This window comes from Marmota flaviventris, unplaced genomic scaffold (assembly GCF_047511675.1).
Source record: "Marmota flaviventris isolate mMarFla1 unplaced genomic scaffold, mMarFla1.hap1 Scaffold_56, whole genome shotgun sequence".
NCBI classification, from domain to species: domain Eukaryota; kingdom Metazoa; phylum Chordata; class Mammalia; order Rodentia; family Sciuridae; genus Marmota; species Marmota flaviventris.
In genome coordinates, this window is record NW_027288362.1 from 547,162 (window position 1) to 564,816 (window position 17,655).

A 17,655-nucleotide genomic window follows, 5' to 3' on the forward strand; every position below is an offset into this window, starting at 1 on the left:
CTATATTTTCAGCCCTGATCTGTAGTTGGTTAACAATGACAATGGAGCAGCCTGTCATTCAGACTTTGATTTTGTGCCCACTTGGCTCAGGTTGGAGGCAGTGCCTGAAGACTTGACCAATCAGTCTCTTAGGTGAGAACTGTCCAATCCTCAGGCAGCCAGTGATGAGGGGAAGGGCTTCCACAATCTTCTGTTCCCTTGGTGTCTGGAGCCCACCATTTTTTCAATCTTTTTGTAGGCTTCTGTCCTGGATCTGGAGCTCAGGTGTCTCTGCTATGCAGAATCTGAAAACAAACCACAGGGAGAAGGCTGAGAACCCTGAAAGCCAGGAAATGGTAAGTGTGCCTTGCTACCTTGAGACTGGGTAGGAAGGTGGCTTAAAGCTGACAGGAGTGGCAATGGTGGAAACTGGGAGTTGTGGCTAGTGACTCCTCATGGTCCTCTCCAGAGTCTTGTGGCCACAGGGTCACTCTGTGGAAGCTTAGCCTTCACCTCCCTCTGACTAATCTAGCGAGGCTTAGATTGGCAGTTGAAAACCTGGGCATTTTGTTCCATCATTGTATGGTGTTTTCAGCTACTTTCTGAAGCCCTTTGTGAGCATCCATGTGCCATGAGTCCAGCATGTCCCAGATTGTGTGGTGAAGACTGGAATAATTATCAGGAGAGAGCCCAAATCCATTTGTTGTACTCCTGAATGAGAGAGGCTGCTGATTTAGGGCTTGTTACTCACGAGGGTTTGTTTGTTTATTTATTTAATTTATTTTTGTGTGTGTCCGTGAGTGTGTATGTATGTGTGTGTGTGTGTTCACATATCCAAAAATAGGATTCTCTGTTCACAGTGAATAAGTATAAAATAGAATAGATATTATAATGACCATGTAATCAGGATAATGGGCCTCACTCAACAACACCTGGAGTCTAACTGAAAGATATATTAATTGGCACCATCAAGGCCTATTTCAAATGTAAAAGACCTTGAAACCCACTTGTGGGAACACCTTCAACAAATTCCTTTTTGAAGAAAAAAGGATGGTCACTGAAAGGATGAAAGTGAACCCATATGGTAGTCAGGATGCCTTTTCCAAAGCCTATTCTAAATGCATTTTGCTCCATGTTCTGCCCAAATCCATCAGGAAACTTCTAAGATGGCACACTAAAATGAGTTTTTTTTTTCCTTCTGGTATCATTCCTCATACCACATGATGGGAGTTCTATTTCTTCTTGCTTAAATAGATTTTTTTCTTCAAAATTTATGAGACAAGCACCCAGATGCAATTGGCAAACTGAGAAATTTTGGTTCATCTCAAAACTCCACTTTCAGCATTATCAATCATTATTTTCTCATGTTTTATTTCAGGTGTATGCATCATTTATAATGTTTTTATTCAAGAACTGGAGGGAATTTTTTAAAAGATTTTAATTTATCATTCTGAGATTTTCACATGAGAAGAAAACAAAATAAAATTAGGTGATATTGAAAAGAATGAATATCTCCTAAGTGAGGTTTATGTGTCCCAATTAAAGATTTTTAAAAACTGTAATGGGTCCTCAATTGAGGGTTTATTTATTTATTTGTTTGTTTATTTATTGGAATATTTTATCTTAATTTTTATTCTACACAAGTAGTATTAACTTGATAAGACTGTGGATTTGAATAACCAATTACTTTACCAAAGCAATCTTCAAAGAATCCATATTTGTGTCCACTTTTAGTATTGTTAAGAGCAACAGAAAGGTCTACCTAAATTCAACAATGGGAAAAATAACATTGGACATGAAGGCATAAAACTGATCAATCTAAAGTTAAAATTTTGGACTGGTGGTACAATTCAATGGTAAAGCATGTGTGCATAATGTGCAGGGTACTGGGTTACAACCTTAGCAACACACACACACAAAATGCAGATGTTAAGGGGGGAAATGATATTAAAAATAAAGCAAAATGTTAAAATTATGTATCATTCTTCTACCTAGATACACACTTAATAAAAAGCTACTCATGTTATAAATTTCTCTCTTTAAAGTCACAAATCAGTAGACGGATTAAGATACATTGGACAATCTAGAAAATATCTACCTTCAGTCAGCAGGAAATGCTGGAGTACACTGAGTGTTAGCTCTGTCTTGAGCAAAGTACCTTATTTGGCACCAAATCCCTAATTGCCAGAATTACCCTCAGTAAAGAGGGGCTGCACATACCAGTGACCCTGAGTACTCTTCTCTAGCTGACCCTACCATAATGCCTTTGATCAGACAAATACAGACCTCTGTCATGCCAAAAGGAACTCCTCACACTACTGCTGTGATTGTCCCTCCAGGGCCAGAGGCTGGGTTGATCTACACACCCTACAAATACCTTAAACATTGGCATCAGCCACTTCAGTCCTTGAGTATCCTTTGAACCCAATGGTGTATGAGGTGCAGTGTCTCCTAAAGTTTGAAGGCACAATATGTGTGTCCATCCTTTCCAAAGGATTGTGACTGAAGGTGGAGCTGACACTGTCAACTAACCTATGAACTTCTATCTCTGAACTCTTTGCCCAATAATGACCTGACCAGCCTGCCTGCTGATCACTTAAGTGATCATTGCCTTTGCTTGCCTGTGCTCAGTGCAGCAAGATGAGGGACTTGTTTGTTCATTTGTCTTACCATCTAGACAAACAAAATACAAATAAAACATTGTCTTCCAGCTCAGCTTTTTGTCCACCATCTCCACGCCTGTGTGGATGAAAGTGATTCTAGAACCTGTACTGAATAATAGTAAGGTATTAGGGACCAAATCATTCCAAGCACTGATCATCTTTCAATGTCTACCCCAAGAGACTGGTAGGAAGGCTTCCATGGGAGACATATGGCCCTTGACTATACAGTGACAGAGGGAGTAACAGTGAAAGACTTCTAGGAAACTTTTCTTCTCATAGCAAAGTCACACTCCTCTCTGAATGAACTGTGTGCTGATGCAACATTCATGAACTCAGTCAGGCAAGTCATTGGTGAAGTGATTTGAAAAGTATTCAAATTTCATGTACTGTTCAGTCACTACAGTGCCCTCCAAGGGCAGAGGTGCATTTTTAAAAATACATTTCCTCTCATATCTGAAGTATATGAAGATTATGCCATGAGAGAAAAACTTAAGAAGATGTTTTAAAAGTAATGCAAAGAACAAAAGTCCAAAAAACGATTTTTTAAAATTTCAGAGTTATTTAAGAGCTAAAATTTAAGAGTTATTGGGATAGAAGAAGGCATAGAGGACCAAATCACAGGAATATACAATCTATTCAATGAAATAATACCAGAAATCTTTCCAAACTCGAGGAATAAATTGGAAATCCAAATTCAAGAAGCCTACAGGATGCCAAATGTACAAAATCACAACAGATCCACATCAAGGCACAGTATAATGAAAATCCCAACATACAGAATAAGGAGAGAATTTTAAAAGCCACGAGAAAAAGGAATAAGACTACATATAGGGGAAAACCAATTGGAATAATGGCAGATTTTTCAACCCAGACCCTGAAAGCTAGAAGATCCTGGAACAACATATATCAAGCTCTGTAAGATAATTGGTGCCAATCAAGAATCTTGTATCCAGCAAAATTAAGCTTTAGATTTGAAAATGAAATAGAAACCTTCCATGATAAACAAAAGTTAAAAGTATTTATAACTAGAGAACTGGTGCTAGAAAACATCCTTGGAAAAATATTTCATGAACAGGAAATGAAAAACAGCAATGAAAATCAACAGAGGGAGGTATGCAGTAAAGGAAAAAACTAATCAAAGAGGAAAACCAAGTCAAGTTAAATAACAAAAATAAACAAATATGGCTGGAAATACAAACCATGTCTCAATAGTAACCCTAAATGTTAATGGCTTATACTCAACAACAACAAAAAGATATGGGTTGCAGATTGGATAAAATAAAAGACACAACAATATGCTGCCTGACGGTAACTCATCTGATATGAAAAGACATATACAAACTGAAAGTAATAGGTTTGGAAAAATCATACCACTCACATGGACTGTGTAAGGAAGCAGGGGTTTCTATACTTATATCAAATAAAGTAGACTTCAAGTCAAAGTTAATCAAAACGGATAAAGATTGACATTACATACTGCTCAAGGAATCCTACACCAATAAACCATAGCAATCATAAATATATATGCCCCAAACCTTGGTGCAGCTATGATCATCAAACAAACTCTTTTCAAGTTCAAGAGTCAAATTGACCACAACACAATAATCTTGGTTGACTTTAACAGACCTCTCTCATCACTGGATAGATCTTCCAAACATAAGTTGAATAAAGAAACTATATAACTCAATAACACAATCAATAACTTAGACTTATGTGACATATATAGAATATTTCAACCTGCACCAAGTGCATACACTTTCCTCTCAGCAGCACATGGATCCTTCTCTAAAATAGACCATATAATGTGCCACAAAGCAACTCTTAGCAAATACAAAAAGTTAGAGATACTACCATGCATTTTATTGGATCATAATGGAATGAAGTTGGAAATCAACAACAAAATAAAAAACAAAATTTTCTCCATCACTTTGAGCCTAAACAATATGCTACTTAATGAACAATGGGTTCCAGAAGACATCACGGAGGAGATTGAAAAATTCTTATAAGTAAATGAGAACATAGACACAACATATCAAAATCTCTGGGACACTATGAAAGCAATACTAAAAGGAAAATTCATTGCATGGACTTTATTTCTTAAAAAAAAGTCAAAAAATATATGACCTCACCCTACATCTCAAAGACCTAGGAAAAGAAGAACAAATCAGTAGCAAAAGCAGAAGAAGACAAGAAATAATTAAAATTAGAGCTGGAATCAATGAAATCAAAATAAAAGGAACAATATAAAAATTGACAAAACAAAAAGTTGGTTCTTTGAAAAATAAATAAAATTGATAGACCCTTAGCCATGCTAATGAAGAGAAGAGAGATCTCAAATTACCAGCATACATGATGAAAAAGGTAATATCACAACTGACACTACAGAAATACAGAGGATCATTAGAAATTTTTTTGAAATCTTAAACTCCAATAAAATCGAAGGCATTGAACGCATTGACAGATTTCTTAAGTCATATGATCTTCCCAGATTGAGTCAGGAAGATATAAACAATTTAAACAGACCAATATCAAGTGAAAAAACAAGACACCATCAGAGGCTTACCAACCACAAAAAGCCCAGGACCGGATGTTTACACAGGTGAGTTCTACAAGTCCTTTAAAGAAGAACTAATACCAACACTCTTCAATTTATTTCAGGATATAGTAAAATAGGCAGTCATTCCAAACACATTTTATGATGCCAATATCACCCTGATCTCCAAACCAGGCAAAGACACATCAAAAAAGAAAACTTTAGACCAATATGTCTAATGAACATAGATGCATATTTCTCAATAAAATTCTGGCAAATCTAATACAAAAACATATCAAAAAATTTGTGCACCATGATCAAGTGGGATTCATCCCAGGGATGCAAGTTTGGTTCAACATACAGAAATCAAAAAATATAACTCACCACATCAATAGACTTAAAGGTAAAAATCATATGGTCACCACAATAGACACAGAAAAAGCATTTGACAAAATACAACTTCCAGTTAAGTTTAAAACACTAGAAAAACTAGGGATAACAGGAACAAATCTCAACGTTTTAAAGGCTATCTTTGCTAATCCTCAGGCCAACATCATTCTAAACAGACAAAAATTGAATGCATTCCCTCTAAAATCTGGAACAAGACAGGAATGCCCTCTCTCACCACTTCTATTCAACATAGTTCTTGAAACATTGGCCAGAGCAATTAGACAGATGAAAGAAATTAAAGGAATACACATAGGAAAAGAAGAACTTAAATTAGCACTATTTGCTGACAATATGATTCTATACCTAGAAGACCCCCAAAACTCCACCAGAAAATTTCTAGAACTAGTAATTGAATTCATCAAAGTAGCAGTATATAAAATCAAAACCCATAAATCAAAGGCATTTCTGTATATCAGTGACAAATCCTCTGAGAAGGAAATGAGGAAAACTACCCCATTCACAATAACCTAAAAAATAAGATAATTGGGAATCAGCTTAACAAAAGAGGTGAAAGATCTGTATAATAAAAACTACAGAAGCCTAAAGAAAGAAATCAAAGAAGACCTTAGAAGATGGAAAGATCTACCTTGTTCTTGGTTAGGCAGAATTAATATTATCAAAATGACTATACTACCAAAAGCACTATATATATTTAATGCATTTCTCATCAAAATTCCAATGGCATTCCTCATAGAAATAGAAAAAGCAATCATGAAATTCATATGGAAAAATAAGAGACTCAGAATAGCTAAAGCTATCCTTAGCAGGATAAGTGAAGCAGGTGGCATCACTATACCAGACCTTAAATTATACTACAGAGCAATAGTATCAAAAACAGCATGCTATTCACACCAAATCAGTCTTGTAGACCAATGATAGAGAATAGAGGACACAGAGAGTAACCCCCCAAATTACAATTATCTTATATTTAAAAAAGGTGCCAAAAACATGCACTGGAGAAAAGAGAGCATCTTCAAAAAATGGTACTAGGAAAACTGGAAACCCATATGCAACAATATGAAATTAAACCCTTATCTTTTACCTGCACAAGACTAAACTCAAAATGGTTCAAGAACCTAGGAATGAAACCTGAAACTCTGTGCCTAATAGAATAAAAAAGTAGCCCCTAATCTTCATCATGTGGGATTAGGCCCAACTTCCTTAATAAGACTCCTATAGCACAAAAATTTAAAGCAAGAATCAATATATAGGATAGAATCAAACCAAAAAGTCTCTTGAAGCAAAAGAAACAATCTGTGAGGTGAACAGAGAGCTTACATCCTGGGAGCAAATTTTTACCCCTCACACATCAGATGGAACACTAATCTCTAGGATATATAAAGAACTCAAAAAGCTAAGCACAAAAAAACAAAACAACAACAACAACAAAAAACTCAAAAAACCCAATCAACACATGGGCCAAGGACTTGAAAAAACACTTCTCAGAAGAGGATATACAATCAATCAAGAAATATATTTTAAAAATGCTCATCATCTATAGCAATTAGAGAACTGCCAATCAAAACTTCTTTACGTTTGGGCTGGGGATGTGGCTCAAGCGGTAGCACGCTCACCTGGCATGCATGCGGCCTGGGTTCGATTCTCAGCACCACAAACAAACAAAGATGTTGTGTCCACTGAAAACTATATATATATATAAATTCATTCTCTCTCTCTCTCTCTCTCTCTCTCTCTCTCTCTCTCTCTAAAAAAAAAACTACTCTAAGTTATTATCTCACTCCAGTCAGAATGACAGCTATTATGAAGACAAACAACAAAAATGTTGGCGAGGATGTGGAGAAAAATCTACACTCATACATTCCTGGTTGGACTGCAAATTGGTGCAGCCAATATGGAAAGCAGTATGGAGATTCTTTGGAAATCTGGGAATGGAACCACCATTTGACTCAGGTATCCCTTCTCCTTGGACTATACCCAAAGGAATTAAAAACAGCATATAACAGGGACACAGCCACATCAATGTTTATAGCAGCACAATTCACAATAGCTAAACAGTGGAGCCAACCTAGATGCCCTTCAGTGGATGAATGGATTTAAAAATGTGGCACATATACACAATAGAATTTTATTCAGCAATAAGAGAGAATAAAATCATGGCATTTGCAGGTAAATGAATGGCATTGGAGAAGATAATGCTAAGTGAAATTAGCCAATCCACAAAAAAAATGCCAAATGTTTTCTCTGATACAAGGAGGCTGACTCATAGTGGGATAGGGAGGGGGAGCATGGGATGATTAGATGAATTCTAGATAGGAAAGAGGAGTGGGAGGTAAAGGGAGGGGCAGGGGATTAGAAAGGATGGTGGAATGTGATGGGCATCATTATTCAAAGTACATGTATGAAGACTTGAATTGGGGGTCAACATACTTTATATGCAACCTGAGATATGAAAAAATTGTGGTATATATGTGGGATAAGAATTGTAATGCAAAAAAACCCCAGAAAGTAATTTTGTTAAGGCATGAATTAGTGTGAACATACTTAATATACAAAGGTATGAAAAATTGTGCTCTATATGTGTAATAAGAATTGGAATACATTCCACTGTTGTATATATGTAAATATATAAAATCAATAAAAAATTCATATGCCATTCTCACTACAGTGCCCTTCCAAGGGCAGAAGTTGCATTTTTTTAAAAAAATTTCCTCTCATATATGAAGTATTAGAAGATTGTGCCATTTGAGAAAAACTTAAAAAGTTTTAAAAGTAATGCAAAGAACAATGCTGCAACACTATTTTTTAAAAGATGGATACTTGATTTAAAATTATTGAACCTGTATTTTATACCTCCTTATTAAAATTTTGAGAACAAGATACAATCATTCTGTGTCACATTACTAGGCAAACTGTTGAAGTACTGTTTTAAACCTCCCTGTATATAAAATTATCATGAAGGATGTAAAACCCATAATTTCCTTTTTGCTGTATGCATGTAATGAAATTGTAGATAGAAGTGTATTGCATTAAAAATGAACAAAAACTAGACACTTTTACTATACAAGACTGCTGATGAAGAAATGTGTTTGTGTGTGTGTGCGTGTGTGTGAGTGTGTGTGTGAAAGAAGATATCACAGGGACAAATGAGTTGTGGCTTTGAATTACATGATGTGTGCCACATGAGCTTAATGCAAATTTGCCAAATTTGATACTGTAAAAAATTGATAACTGTTCTAATATCTGAGTAGTAAGTTTTTAAAAAGTTTTTAAAAACATGTCATCATGGACTAATTTTGGTTGTTACAGTCATCAATGTCAACCCAAAAAATTCAGAGGTAAAAATTATGTGTGATCGAAACACCAGTTGACAGACAAACTTAGAGCTTTATTCTATTCAGAGAAGGCAGATGCATTGGAAATCTTTATTTTTTTTTAATACTGGAGATAATTGTATACCTATCAAAGTTTTTACAAATATGATTTTTTAATTTCCATTCTGGACAACAGTGGTCAGCAGAATCATCAGTTGGCACCTTCATGGTGACCTCTCCATCACCTTGTCTCACTTGAACTGTTTTAATTTTATGCTCTGCAGTAGTCAATTATTTGTATTCAGCTAGTTCTCCTTTAATGTGCCACTGCTCTGTCTTTGTGTTACACATTCTGTTGTTTTGATTCATAATGGCATGCTGTGCCATTATGATTTTAACTTTGTTGTGTTGGTTGAATAATTTGTAATACTTAAATGCTTGAGGTCACAGTGAAAAACCATACCAGTATTTCTTTCAGCTCCATTTCAAATATATTTATTTGATACCAGTATTTCTTTCAGCTCCATTTCAAATATAATTAACCTGAATATTTTGGATGTTTATCAAAGGTCTTTTATGAGGAAAGTAAATTTATGAAATAATAGATGTGTAACATATATGAGTAATGTTGGCTTTGAACAAATTTTGAAAACTTAGTTGACAATATTGGATCACCTGAAAAGAAGCATGAATTTTGAAATCTGAATGCCTTGGTTCTCAGTATTATCATTCTTTTTTCATATATATATATATATATATATATATATATATATATATATATATATATATATATATATATATAAATTATCAATGGACCTTTATTTATTTATATGAGGTGCTGAGAATCAAACCCAGTGCCTCACATATGCGAGGCAAGTGCTCTACCATTGAGCTACAACCCAACACCATCATTCTTTTTTAAAAAAAATATTGTTAGTTGTAAATGGACTCAATGCCTTTATATATTTTGTTTATTACATGTGGTGCTTAGGATCAAACCCATGGCCTCACATATGTGAGGTAAGTACTCTACTACTTAGCCACAACCCCAGTCCCTGTATTATCATTCTTTATTGAATTTATTTCTTATTAAAGTATACAGTTTTTAAGACATTTTTTACAGTATTATGTAACTTTTAGCATGGTTAGATTAGAGTGATGCTCATATGTTACCATAGAGCAGACATTTATATTTTGTCTAGACTTTATTATATCAGTAGTTTTCATGCACTATATATATATATATATATATATATATATATATATATATATATATATATATACAGCAAGCAACCTATTTCCAATGAGAAACATGTCAGTTAATGTATTTAAAGCCATCGTTACAAGTTTGTAATGTATGTTTTCCAACTTGTTTTATATGTATGTGATGTATTACAAAAAATATTGTTCTTAATTGAAAAAAGGATATAAAATGTAAAACCACAATTTTTCATAAATGAATATTGCCAATTTTTTCCCAGCCCTTTCTTATATTGGGTGTTTTGACTTGAGATTCAGTTAGCTAATGAATGGATAAATTAATTAAACACTTATGAAATTTAGTTGGGATTTAACTTAGCTTGTAATTTAATTATTTGTTTCTTTATTGCATCCATTCACCCACATCAATAATTTAGTGAATGTTATAATACCAATCTAAAAAACAACCAAAAAAGCAAACTGAGGGGTATGAGAGGAGAGGAGTGATGGTGATGGAAGTTACCAGGTAAAATCTTTGTAATTCATCAAGATCTGCCTCAGGAACATATTCCTCTTTTAGTGTGTGTGTTTTTAAAATTTGTTTTAATTAGTTAAACATGACAGTACAATGATCTTGACATATCATATTTTTGAATAATATGGGGTATAATTTCTCATTTTTCTGAGTGTACAGGTTGCAGAATCACATTGGTCATGCAGTCATGTATATACATACAGCAATACTAATGTCTATTTTATTCTGCTGACCTTCCTTTCCCTCCTTCCCCTCCCCTCCCCTCCCATCAGTTCTCTCTACCCAATCTAATGTGACACACTTCTTTTTTCCCTCACATCATCATACATGTATTCTGTATAACGATGAGGGTCTCCTTCCATCTTCCATGCAATTCCACTTCTCCCTCACTTTCCCTCCCACCTCTCTTCCCAAGTGTGTTTTATTTTACAGAATGAATTTAAAAAGCAACTGTTACCAAGTAAATATAATTTAATATAAAAATTTAACATGAATTACTAATATTAAAATTATCAAACAAAGAACATATAAGTCTGCAAATTCCATACAATATAGACAGTTATGTCTTTGGAAATGAAAAACAAGCTCCTGCTCCGAGTCTTACAGGTTAATTTCAGCTGCTGTGCACTGCAGGTATCATCTCTCCTGTGTCCCAGGGCCAAAATCTCTGCTCTCCCAGGTGTCTTATGGGGTCTATAAAACAGAACAAGGTAAAAAGGTCACTTGGGATAAGTTGCTGGCCACAGAGAGTGGCCAGGACCACAATTGTCCTCAGGAAATGCAAGATGAACTTGGGCCCTGATCTCTCCTGGGGTCTGGGCAGGGAGCACTGAGGCTGGTATGCTGCCCTCAGCTGAGGGTGTTGTCTGTGGGAAGAGTGTCTATGAATGTCCTCAGGAGGAAATTCTCATGGATATTCACCTTCAGAACCTTCTGAGGCTGCTTCCCTAGAGAGTGAACATGAGGCAATGGGAAGAATTCTCTAGGACATTTGGGTGTAAAGGCTGAGTAGCATACATCTGGGACCCTGAAGAGCAGCATCTGTGATGACACAGGGTGGAGCAAGGACCCTGGCTCCTCCAGCCATACCCTCTGTAGTGCCATTCCTCAGAGAGCTTCCTGCACTGATTTTAACCAAATTGTACCTTCCCTTGCATGGCCATGGTCACATGCAACTATGGAACCTTCAGTGCTCTAATTGATTCTTATGGATTGCAACAAAGTGCAACAAAGAAACTTAAGAAAGCAAAGGAGAATATGTGGACTGATTTGACCTCTGCTCTCCTTCCCATTCTTTCCAGACTCACATTTCCTCTTCCTAAACTGCTTTATCACCTTTGTTGCATTGAGCCCACATATTAAAACAGGAGAGGGCCCCTGGAAACAATTCATGTTAGGGGACCTACATTCCAATTGTGTAATCTTGACCTAGGAAAGGAAGGATACATTCATGCATGCTCAGAGCCAGCAAAGGCAGGAGAACCCCGCTATTCAGTGGTCAGTAAAACAGAACCAGATTGTTTGTGTCTCATGTATCAGGCAACAACTCAGTATTTCTGATGCTCCCTACAACTCAAACTCAGTGTATGGGTATGCAGTATTACTCAGCATGATTCAGTGGTATTGCCTGTGGTAAAAAAAGTAGGGAAAGACTAAGAATGTTAGTGCAGAGAGATTTAACAGACATTGAAGGTCCAAGGACCTCAAAGATCTGGATGAGGAAAGCACCTTTAGAAAAGTCATAAAATGTGGGAAAGATGAAACATGGAAAATCTACAGAGTCTTTACATAAGAAAGAATAATTAAGAGAAACCAATAGAAAATCAATTACTTGCAGATTTCTTGTCCTTTTTTCCTCCTCCTCATCCTCTGAATCACTTTCTATGTTTTCTCTGTGGACCATGGCCGTGATGGTGATGATGTAGCCTTAGAAAAAGGAAAGGCAGAGTTAAAGTCAAGGTGAGAACTTAAGTTGCTCCTGCTCCTGGTGTTCTAGAACCCACAGACAAAGCTCTCCATTCTTTCTCTTGTCTGCATTCCTGTCTCCTGGCCTCCATCACCTCACCTCTGCAATGAGAAATAGATCTAGCATCCCAAGAGCTCTTTTCCAGTTCACATTCTGCCATTGTACTTGGTAGGGATTCTGTGTCATCCTGTTCCTCCAAGAGGCAGCCAGAGTCTCCCTGATTTTCTGGACTTAGGCCTCTTAAATACAAGCAAATTCAGATTTTCCTCCTAGTCCCAGGGCTTGGGAATTAGACAAAGACTGGAGGTTAGAAACATGTTCAAGGAGGAACTTCTCCCCACTCTTTTACAGGAGAACACAGTGGCCTGTCCAGGGAGCACAGAAACAATTTTCTTTAAGTTGCCCACATTTGTGAGTTAATTTTCAACCAGAAATAGACAAAACACAGAAGAGAAAGTGCTGCTCTAAAAAGATACCATTCTTGCTGGGGATGTGGCTCAAGTGGCAGCGCGCTCTCCTGGCATGCGCGCGGCCCGGGTTCGATCCTCAGCACCACATACAAACAAAGATGTTGTGTCCGCCAAAAATAAATAAATATTAAAAAAATATAAAAAAAAATAAATAAAATAAAAAAAAAAATAAAAAGATACCATTCAGAGGGGAATTGTGACTTCTTACTCACTGCTTATCAATAGTGAGAGCTTCAATTACAGGTTTGCAAAGTGCTTCTAAGAAAGTATGTCCCACTAGATTCTTTCCATTGTGGGTCAAACCTAAAGTACAGATCTTATTTCTTTCATGCACAATGCCAAAAAATAATCAATAATGAAAGCCAAGCTATTTGATGTTTATTAGAGGCAAATTTAGGACAGAATGGGACTTAACATGGAAGATTGTGTTTACCTGGCAAAGCAAAAGTTGTCTTCTTATGAACAGGATGTCAGAAGGTCTACTAACTCTTCTTTTATGAAAATAATACATATTTCTGTTTTTTTTCTATTTTATTCCCATTCCTCATTTCCCACATGAGTAGGTGAACTCAAATCTTACCATGAAACCTTTCCCATTTTGTCATACCCCAAGGGCTGTTCCTACCTGCAGGCTCTTCCTCCTCACAGCTTAAATCATAATCTTTGCTCCATGTCCAACCTTTAGAGACACAGACACCATCAACGGAGTTACTTAAGATTGACTCATTCTTTCTTCTACACAACTAAGCTTATGATGGTTGCTAGGGTTGGATGTTTTTTTATCCCACACTGGATTGTGTGATTGAGGCTTGGTCCTCAGTATGGCCACAATGAGATTTGTGAAATCTGTGTGAGGAAGGGTCTGCTTGGAGGTGTTGAGGACATTTGACGGTATGAGAGTCAGAAGTAAGAATATAGATTTCTAAAACCCTTGTTAGATCCTGTTATATAAGAAGAGCAAATGAATCAACTGATCCCTGCTGGCTTTGTGTCTCCCCATATGATGTCTCTCTCCTGCACCTGCATCCCTGCTGACACCACCAATCATGCAATGCAGCTAAGAGGGTATTCACTAAAGCCAAGTGTTTGCCAATGCCATGCTCTTGTATCTCCAGAACTGTAAGCTAAACACACCCACCTGTATAATTTATTCAGTTTCTGGGTTTCGTTATTGGAAAGAAAAATATAGTGATACTAATATTAATAGTCAGGATCATCTTCATCTCTGTTCTGGGTTCTCATACCCTCTCTGAGTTCTGGGGAGTCAGAGGCCTCAAACAGGATGCTGCAAACAATTGCAAACCTTCTAATGAGAGAGTGGAAATGTAAGGAGTCAAATTTTAACTACTTTTTTCCATTGGAACATTATCCCTCTCTCGATGAAACAGACCAAGCTGACATGCAAACTGTGATGCCAACAGTTTCAGGAATATAAACTCACAGAACATACACCGCACCATCATCAGAGCAGTGGCCCAGAAGAGAATGGCAATGTTCTCTGCTTTATGCACATGGGTCTACTGGCCACTTTGAAAGTCTCGTATTAAAATTAAAATAAAATTAAAAATACTGTTATTTTGGATGGCCAAGACCAGGAGTTCAAAGATGAAGCAGAAAAGAATTTCCTTCCCCTGGGTTTCCTTGGACAGCAGTTTTCTAGCATGTTCTCACTCCTCATACTCCTCATTTATAAGTAGACTGTGGTGTCATGCAAAAGTGAAAAGTGCCAGGAACTCTCTGAGGGCCTGAGGAATTGACATAAACAAAGTCAACATTAAGATCCAGATGGCTCCCCTCAAAGTCAAGCATATCCCACCTAGAGCTCATAAGAAATGTGTGTGAAAAGCTTGGACACCATTCTATCTTCTTAACTTCCCTACTGATTCTGGCTGGTCCTGGTCAGATCCCAGGTGGATTCCTGGTTCATTGTAGAGCCTCACATGCTGAACAAGTGAGATCTTAGCACAGAGTTGCATTTATCAAATGATGTCGTGGACTAAGATGAAGACACTCTGCTCAGGGAGGAGTTCAGGAATGAGAAGGAATGATGACCACAGTGGATCTACCCTCACAGTGACCAGCCAGTGTCAGTATCCATGTATGTATGAATAGAAGGACCTAGACAGTATTTGAGACTGACAGTATGAAGACCTATCATATATACTGTCAATGTGATATCCTGCAGGCCACACAGGGGGCAGCACAGACCTAAACTAGGGATCGGACACCACTGTTGTGCTGAGCTGGACCTTCACTAGAGCCCACCTTTTGCTCTGTAACTAGATGAGCTGCAATTGTGCTGATCAGGACCCATGAAAATCCATCCAGTTAAAACATGTTTCTACAAAGTAGTGTCTACAAAAAGACCCAATAAGGTAGCTTTCAGTGTCAGTTGGCACATACAAAGTAAGCCCTTCCTTAGCTACAGTAATCTCTGGCCTGTGCATCTCCTCTGTCTCAGATGCCCACCATAAGTGAGCATAGTGCATTGTTGGACCTGAGGGTCACTGTTAAGGATTGGCCCTGTCCAGAAACTTGTGCCTAGAATGGGGATTGGAAGATGAATTCTGACACCTCTCACAAAAAATGTATATGAACGTGAAAATTTTTCATGAGTGAAGTGTTGTGAACAATCACATGCACTGATTGAATATAGAACCTACTGACAGGTGAGGTTTGCTATTAAATGAAGTTGCTACTGGTGCAGTGAGAGGAATGAAATGGAGCTTTTTCTTTATAGAGTGTCGTGAAAATTTTCTGGGTTTTGATGGGATATGTTTTGCATGTTAATTGAGGGATTGGTGTGGAATGAACTGCACACATGTAAAGTTTACAGTTTGATCTATTTACACATATACAAAATCATGGTCTAATGGAGATGGCTTTTTTTGTTTAAACATGTGGACATTGGCATGTTGGCATGTATATATCTAGAGAAACAAACAAATGTGCAAAAACGAACACAAAGTCACACTCAGAATCATGTTGCATGAATGCACACAGAGACACATGTATAAAACTCTCATTGACCTAACCACTTTGATCAACTCACACAGGTGCTTCAAGGAAATATGCAGAATGGCCATAGATTTTTTTTAATCAATTTAGACCACAAACCCCTCACTTCTCATTCTCAAGGAGGTAGTGGAATCACTGAGACTCTGCACTCCAAAGGAAGGAAGATTCTCTGACCCTTGGCATCATCTACATTTTGCAACAGGAAGAGAGTGAGGCCAGGATACATACCAATTATGGATCCTCTTGAATCCTCCTGTAAATACAGAAAAGGAGTCACTTTGAAGATCGAGCCATGCTCTGTCCTGTGTGCACAAGTCTTTTGTTTACTTGGTGACATTAGAATATCCAATGAGAATGTGGGCAAATCAAGGGAACAGATAGCAAATGTACTCTAACCAAATGACACAAGCTTTTCTAGGGGATTTGTGTCACAGGTCTATATTAGGTGATAATTAAGGAATTCGATGGCCAGGAGGGAAAACCATAGCCAGGCACAAAGCTTGTTATCATACAGTGTGTAGTTTATACTGTTTCTTGTTAATGTTGCCTTCAGTGAGGTCTCATTTGGCAACAGACACCCTGATGAGACTCTGCACACTCAGGAAATTTTGTATGTCATCTCCAGGAAACCATATCGTATTACAAGAGAAAGAGAAACTAAAGAGCAACACTTGGATTTCAGAGGAAGATAAGCAACCTTACCATGGCTTTTGATGGGGCCTCCTGACCCATGCTTTCTCCAGGAATGAACTCCACCATGTCATTTGGGGGAACTAGGAGGATGCAGAATAATGATTAGTATACTGATTTAAGGCTTATGAATAGTTCAGGGCATTTCTTGATATGGACATCAGTGAAAATATACAGCAAAGATAAGAACAAGAATGAGAGATGGCCGCGAATAGAGTGCATCACACCCCGTGTACCGCATCACTGCACAGGTGAATACAGGGTTAGAACGACAAAAAGCTATCTTGTTAGGAATTTCCAGCAAAATTGGGGTGCACCGAAACCTAGAGGAAGGATTTCCATCACCGAGGACCGGTTACTGAGTCTCAAACGTGACCCAACTGTGCGACCAGAGATCCAGGCTGACTGATCCACCGCCCGCCCTGCGGCCCGCCCCGCGGCTACAGACGGCAGGGTGCCGCCGAGAAGCGACCAGCAAGCAGAGAGAAACGGCGCTACAGATTCTGTGGAGTCCTGCTGGCTGTGCCCTCACTGAGCTCTGTGCTGAGTTCGGGGTAAGGAAGCGGTCCAGTTCTATCCCCCACAACGGAAAGTCCACCAAGGAAGCCAGCGGCCACCATCTTGGAGAGCTGACGTCACCATCGCCAGGTTCCGACAGATTGCACCAATAAAACAGCATGAACAACCAGACTACATATAACTTACTAAATGCAAATAGATGAATACTACGAATAAGTCTATAGTCCGCCTAAGCCCTTAAATACCCCCAAGTACTCCTGTCTATTTTCTTGTTAATATCCGCCTGCATTTGAGTAACCCCCCAAAGAAGCTAACATATACTAACCTCCATACAATCAAATCACCAGACCTTAACATAAA

The 17,655-nt window shown here is 37.6% G+C and overlaps 1 long non-coding RNA gene across 1 annotated transcript; it reads right to left on the bottom strand.

The window, feature by feature from the left end:
* Positions 1-237: 237 nt before the first annotated feature.
* On the bottom strand, positions 238-12,524 carry LOC139704394 (uncharacterized). The gene is made up of 3 exons (XR_011706315.1): positions 12,464-12,524; positions 11,237-11,325; positions 238-284 (listed from the first exon to the last, which is right to left on the bottom strand). It is a non-coding gene; the product is annotated as an uncharacterized lncRNA (long non-coding RNA).
* Positions 12,525-17,655: the final 5,131 nt, after the last annotated feature.